The 7138-nt window shown below is 40.7% G+C and overlaps 1 long non-coding RNA gene across 1 annotated transcript; it reads right to left on the bottom strand.

Moving 5' to 3' along the window:
• Window positions 1–3268: 3268 nt before the first annotated feature.
• Window positions 3269–5693, bottom strand: LOC141134463 (uncharacterized). Its single transcript, XR_012243160.1, has 2 exons — window positions 4474–5693; window positions 3269–4301 (listed from the first exon to the last, which is right to left on the bottom strand). It is a non-coding gene; the product is annotated as an uncharacterized lncRNA (long non-coding RNA).
• Window positions 5694–7138: the final 1445 nt, after the last annotated feature.

The raw sequence follows: 7138 nt of genomic DNA, 5'->3' as shown, positions 1-7138 counted from the left end.
TCTTGGTCTTCATGGCAGTGTTTGATTAGTGGTGCCTCTTGCTTAGGTGTTGCAGCCTCTGAGGCCTTTCAAAAAGGTGTGTAGATGGAATGACAGATCATGTGACACTACTGGGGCGTACACACGGTCGGACTTTTCGGCTACAAAAGTCCGACAGCCCATCCGACAGACTTTCGACTGACTTTTGGCGGACTTTTGACGGACTTGCGGCGGACTTTCTAACGAACGGACTTGCCTACATACGATCACACAAAAGTCCGACGGATTCGTACGTGATGACGTACACCGGACTAAAATAAGGAAGTTGATAGCCAGTAGCCAATAGCTGCCCTAGCGTGGGTTTTTGTCCGTCGGACTAGCATACAGACGAGCGGATTTCTGGGTCCGGTGTAGTTACGATGTAAAGATTTGAAACATGTTTCAAATCTAAAGTCCGTCAGATTTGCGGCAAGAAAAGTCCGCTGAAAGTCCGGGGAAGCCCACACACGATCGGATTGTCAGCTGGCTTTGGTCCGTCGGACTTTTGTAAACGATAAGTCCGACCGTGTGTACGCAGCATTAGATTGCACACAGGTGGACATCATTTCACTAATTATGTGACTTCTGAAGGTAATTGGTTGCACCAGAGCTTTTTATGGACTTTATAACAAAGGGGGTGAATACATACGCACATGCCAATTATCAGTTTTTTATTTCTGAAAAATTGTTTTATGTATTTATTTTTCTAATTTTACTTCACCAACATAGACTATTGTGTTCTGATCCATCACATATAATTCAGATTAAAAAAAATTGAACTAAAGGTTGTAATATACCAAAATAGGTAAAAAGCCAAGGGGGGGGGGGGGGTGAATACTTTTGCAAGACACTGTATGGAATTTTTATATTTATTTATTTTTTTACTAGTAATGGCGGTGATCTGTGATTTTTAGCAGTACTGTGGCGGACAGATCGGACACTTTTGACACATTTTTGGGACCATTGACCTTTATACAGTGATCAGTGCTATAAAAATGCACTGATTATTGTGTAAATGTCACTGGTAGTGAAGGGGTTAACACTAGGGGGCGATCAAGGAGTCAAATGTGTGTTCCCTGGATGTGTTCTAACTGTATGGGGTTGTGACTGACTGGGAGGAGACATGTCGTTGTTCCTACTAAGTAGGAACAAACGATATGTCTCCTCTCCCCTGACAGAACAGGGATTTGTGAGGCTCGTACCCGCGATTGTGCATGGCTGGCGGCAATCGCGGGTACAGTCGGGCCAGTCGGGAAGTGGTTAAACCAAAAAATAAAAATGTAATAAATTACAGCTTACCAATTCTTAAAATGGAAGTCCGGACTAAAACTATATACGCTTAAACCTGCTCCCATCCCCATTCTAGACCCTATACCAATTATCCTGTAAAGAAAAGATGTGTTTAACCACTTGCCGACCACCTGTTGTAGTTGTACTGCAGCAAGGTGGCTCGGCTGCATGACAAGATGTACCTGTAGGTCTTTTCGCACACTAGACTATGTGGGGGAGCAAATAAGCCGGCCACCTGTGATCGTTCCCGACAGAGACAAAACGGGGGTCTGCCTATGTAAACAAGGCAGATCTCCATTCTGACGGGAGGATACAGAGATCCGTCTTCCTGTGTTGTCCCAGTCAGTCCACCCTCACACAGTTAGTAAACGCTCCCAAGGAACACACTTAACCCCTTGATTTCCCCTGGTGTTAACCCCTTCCCTGCCATTGTCATTAGTACAATGTCAGTGCATATGTTTAGCACTGATCACTGTAATAATGTCACTGGTTCCCAAAAAAAGTTTAGTTTAGTGTCAGATTTGTCCGCCGCAATGTTGCAGTCCTGCTAAAAATTGCTGATCGCCACCATTACTAGTAAGAAAAATAATAATAAGAAAAATGCCATAAATATATGCCCTATTTTGTAGACGCTATAACTTTTGTGCAAACCAATCAATATACGCTTATTGGGGTTTTATTTACCAAAAATATGTAGCAGAATATATATTGGCCTAAATTAATCAAGAAATTTGATTTTTTAAAATTTTTTATTGGGTATGCTTTATAGCAGAAAGTAAAATATATTGTTTTTTTTTTAAATTGTCAGTTTTTTTTTGTTTAAAGCGCAAAAAATAAAAACCGCAGATGTGATCAAATACCACAAAAAGAAAGCTCTATTTGTGTGAAAGAAAGGACATGAATTTTATTTGGGTACAGCGTTGCACGACCGCGCAATTGTCAGTTAAATTAAAAATGGCCTGGTCAGGAAGGGGGTAAAACCTTCCGGTCCTTAAGTGGATACTTTCCCAACCTAGGGGTGCTCCGGTCCAGTCATATATCCCCAGCAACAGGCTTCAGAGGAGAGGGGAGAGCAGAGACAATGGCTGCAGTGCCCTGGCAGTGTTGTCACCCATAGACTTACTATGGGGCACCAATTGTCTGCTGTCCTCCCTCTCCTCTAAAGCTGGTGCTGAGAGCCAATCATGTGACCGGACTGGAGTACCCTTAGGTTAGGTAAGTATAAGCATTTTTCCTTTAAAGGCTAGTTAGTATAGGGCTTAGAATGGGGGTAGGAGCAGGTTTAGACTTAGATATTATTAGCCTGGACTTCTACTTTAACAATTTTTCTAGCAGAGCATTTTTTTCTGTTTTTAACCCTGGGAAAATGCACATACAGTTTTTAAGGCCTGAAAATCCTGGAGAATAAAATTGTGACATTTTTTATGTCACAAGATATTAGTGCACATGTTTATCAAAAGCAAATTTTCAGTAACCATACATTACAGTTAATTTTAGTGCACACAAACACAATATATTACCCATTGTTTAGGTAAAATATAATCGATGAGGTTGCAAAGAGTAAATAGATGCCCAACATGTCAAATCTTAAATTTGTCTATATGACAAAAGCGGATGTCAGATCCCTTCCCTCCTCACCGACTTGTGACAAAGGACTGGCCAATCTCACACCGTGCTGTCACTTACATAACAATGCCACTCTCAGCTGCACCCTGCACAAAGATGTTCTACCTTACGGGACCCAATCTAGGAGCCAGAGCCTTTAAGCTACGACCACCTTTTGTCAGAGAAGGAGGAAACTCATAATCTTAGCAATACCAAGTATGATTTTAGAATAAACGTCTGTGTACACACTGTCACCCCAGACAGGTCTGTTCAGAGGATTTATGCTATACAGTAGCGCTCTTCAAGAGACAGGGATTATTTTTAGTTTGCATAGCGCATTTAGAGACAAGGTTAACACTTTTCAAAATATGGTTTAATAATAAAAAGGGAATAAAATGGTGCAAATTAAATATTTACAGAAAAAGGGTGTTACAAGCAATAGGGAAACAATAAAACAACAGAGAAATAAAAAAAGAGTTGAAAAGGAAGAATACTTGCAATGTCCTGGTTTCAACAAAAATCTGTCAACGAGCAAGGTATTATTGGCTATCATAACTTGACAGATGTTCCTTGGTTGATGGTAAATGAGAACTATCCTGGCATGCCCCTTTTCTCTGGGATCAAAGTAGTGTTAACATAGGCCATCTGACCAAATAGGTGTCTGAGGAGTGGCTATAGTGTTTATGACTGCATGGCCCTCCCTTACACACAGTTTTATACTAATCTTCCAACAAGTGCAGGTTGCATTCTAGAAACTGGTAAATTGTAGTTTTATGTACAAAAAGGTAAGTACCCCCCCAGTACTAAAAGGGACTTTAAGGGCGAACTTTTTGAAAAAAGTGTACAAATGTTTAGAAAAATAGAAAAATGTATTACCTAAAAACCCTGTCATAAAAAAACATGACAGTGGTGTACAAACCTTAAATAATAATAATAATAATATACACTATTCATGTGCAATATATGAGCAAAAGCAACACAACACTTCTCCTGTAACCCAACGCATTTTGGGATGTTTGACGTAAATCCCTTCTTCGGGGGCATGAAGGAGACAATGACTGGAAATACTCTGAAACAGAAAAACGGATCAAATCCAGGCTTACAGAAAGGAAGAAAGCAAACAATGTCAAGCATGGAAAACATCATGGCTAGGAATGTACATACCAGTATTATTTCATGAAAATTTTAACTTTGATGATTAAAGGTGATACCAACAGGGTATAGAGACAAATAATCCAGATGAGAAAGATGATTACCCAAGTGGAAAAAATATGAATCCTCGAGACATGAAAGATCCTTCACAAGGGTCCCCAAAAGTGAAGCAGGTCCTCTCAATAAGGAAGGGAGGGTATAATTTAATGTGTAGCTGCACTTATTAAGGAACAGCCCTATAAATGAAAAAAATATACTTAATATTTTCCAAAGGAAAAGGGGGCATAGCAGGGACATGTATCTGACAGTGCCCTCATAAAAACATAAAATGTAGAACTTTTTGCTACCTTTCATAAAAGAGAAGACAAATTGATGATGATATAATCAAAATGAAAAAGAGGACTGTACCTTGGTGAGAAGATGGCGGCATTTGTCTCACAAACACAATCCCGGAAGGTAGCAACTGCCTGGAGCAGATGCGCCATCCGGGATTTTGTAGGGATGCCAGCGCATGCGCAGTTGGAGACGCACTGACGTACCACGTCATCGCGGCAGATCACTTGACGAAGCCGCATCCGGCATCTGTCACGGTCACATGATCAGAGCGAAATGTCTAGATGTGAATACAGAAAGACCGGAAAGGATCTAATAAGATTGGGACATATGTATTATTACTGAGACAAACACTTCAACCTAAATAGAAAACGGCAAGAACAAAATTATAATAAAGACAATTACTAAAAGAAGGAGGATTTGTGAAGAATTCACGGAGGACATACATGGGGACCCTCAGAGCAAGGATTTGCACGGCTCGACCCCAGAACCCCTGATTAAAGCGGGGGCTGGGGAGGCGTCATGCAAAAGAAGCTCACCGGCGCAAATGAGGGCAGAGGCGTACAGAGATGGGATAGCACCAAACGATGTTGGGACCCTCTCAGATCACCCGCCAAACCCCATAAAACAAAGGCCTGCCACCAGGAAAGGATGACGAGCCTCCGTGCGCCGGGTGGAGAGCTGACAAGCCACAAGATTAAAAAATCAAAAATAACAAAGGGGATTATTGTTATTTATCCCGGCTCTTATAAAGGGTCAGCAAAAGAACCCTTAAGTGTAGTCAGAGATGGTTACCTTAAAACTAAAAAGTATAAATAAAACATTAGAGAGTAGAAATTTTAGGTATGTACATCAAAGACATCATGATGCATGCATACTCGACTTACATGCGATTACCAAAGAGATGGAACAGGCTAACTATAAATACAAAAAAAATAGCACAATTAGATCATTCCAAATAATATATGCGAAAGACAATGCATATTACAAAATAAAGCAGAGAAAGACTTTTTTTCAGTACTAATTTTTGAAAGAGAGCAAGTCACTAAATAAGTTTATTCTTTCTCACATCCACCTGAGGCGAAGCCTTCTAGGGACAATAACTTAATTGTGTGTTGAGGCCTGGGAAAGAGGTGGCGTTTAGCTCAACAATCCAACGCACCTCCCGTTGGAGTAGAAGCTTATTCTAATCACCACCTATATTATCAGGATGTACCTGGTCTAAGATGAGGAAAAGTATACGGGGAGGTCGGCCTTGGCGGCAATCTCTAACATGATGTCCTAAAGGGAGGTCGGGATTGACATTGGACATACTATTTATATGTCTAGCAGCTCTTCTCTAAAATTCAAGTTTTGTTTTCCCCTACGTAAAAACTTTGGCATTGACATGTTAACAGGTAAATGACCCCTGCAGTTTTGCAATTTGCAAAGTGCTTTGGTCTGTAGGGTTTGCCATTAGGTAAAGAGATATTCGTCTGTGTATTCATGTATCTGCAGAATGAGCATCCTCCACAAGTGAAGGTGCCTAGTCTTTTACAAGGATCGGACCTAAAAGTACCTACATATTCGCTCTTTACAAGTTGATCTTTTAAAGACCGAGTTCTTCTATTTGCAATAGCAGGACTATGTGGTATGTGTGCATTCAGAATGGGGTCAATCTGTAATAGATGCCACATTTTTTTAAATTATCTTTCTAACAGCTTTGTGTTGTTTATCATATGTGGTAATTAGGCGAATGATTGGTGTATCTGTTTTACGTTTTTTATGAGAAAACAATAAATCTTGCCGTAAGTGGCCACGAGCATGGCGAAAGGCCTTTTTCAGACATGTAGAAGAATAACCTCGCTCTAATAATCTCTTTCTAAGTGAGTATGCCTCATGACTATATTCCTCATCGGTTGAACAGTTTCTTCTTAGCCATAAATATTGGCTGTAGGAAATTGACATTATTAGTGACTGCAGATGTGAGCTTGACGCATGCAAGATTGTATTTCCGGCCGTCGGCTTTCCATACAAACCGGTGGTAAGAGAACCGTCTTGTAGTTTAGAAATAGTAATATCAAGGAAAGTGATAAATCTATCACTTTCCTTGATATTATCTCTTTACCTAATGTAATGTAACCTAAAAATATCTCTTTACCTAATGGCAAACCCTACAGACCAAAGCACTTTGCAAATTGCAAAACTGCAGGGGTCATTTACCTGTTAACATGTCAATGCCAAAGTTTTTACGTAGAGAAAACAAAACTTGAATTTTGGAGAAGAGCTGCTAGACATATAAATAGTATGGCCAATGTCAATCCCGACCTCCCTTTAGGACGTCATGTTAGAGAGCACAGTGGCCTCCATAATCTTTAAATGAAAGACGTTTGGGACGACCAGAACCCTTCCTAGAGCTGAAACTGAGCTATCGGGGGAGAAGAGCCTTGATGAGAGAGGTAAAGAAGAACCCAAAGATCACTGTAGCTGAGCTCCAGAGATGCAGTTGGGAGATGGGAGAAAGTTGTAGAAAGTCAACCATCACTGCAGTCCTCCACCAGTCGGGGCTTTATGGCAGAGTGGCCCGATGGAAGCCTCTCCTCAGTGCAAGACACATGAAAGCCTGCATGGAGTTTGCTAAAAAAACACCTGAAGGACTCCAAGATGGTGAGAAATAAGATTCTCTGGTCTGATGAGATCAAAATAGAACTTTTTGGCCTTAATTCTAAGCGGTATGTGTGGAGAAAACCAGGCACTGCTC

The sequence above is a fragment of the Aquarana catesbeiana genome, linkage group LG03 (assembly GCF_042186555.1).
Source record: "Aquarana catesbeiana isolate 2022-GZ linkage group LG03, ASM4218655v1, whole genome shotgun sequence".
In the NCBI taxonomy this organism is placed as follows: Eukaryota; Metazoa; Chordata; class Amphibia; order Anura; family Ranidae; genus Aquarana; species Aquarana catesbeiana.
This window is presented reverse-complemented; position numbering and strand designations above follow the sequence as displayed.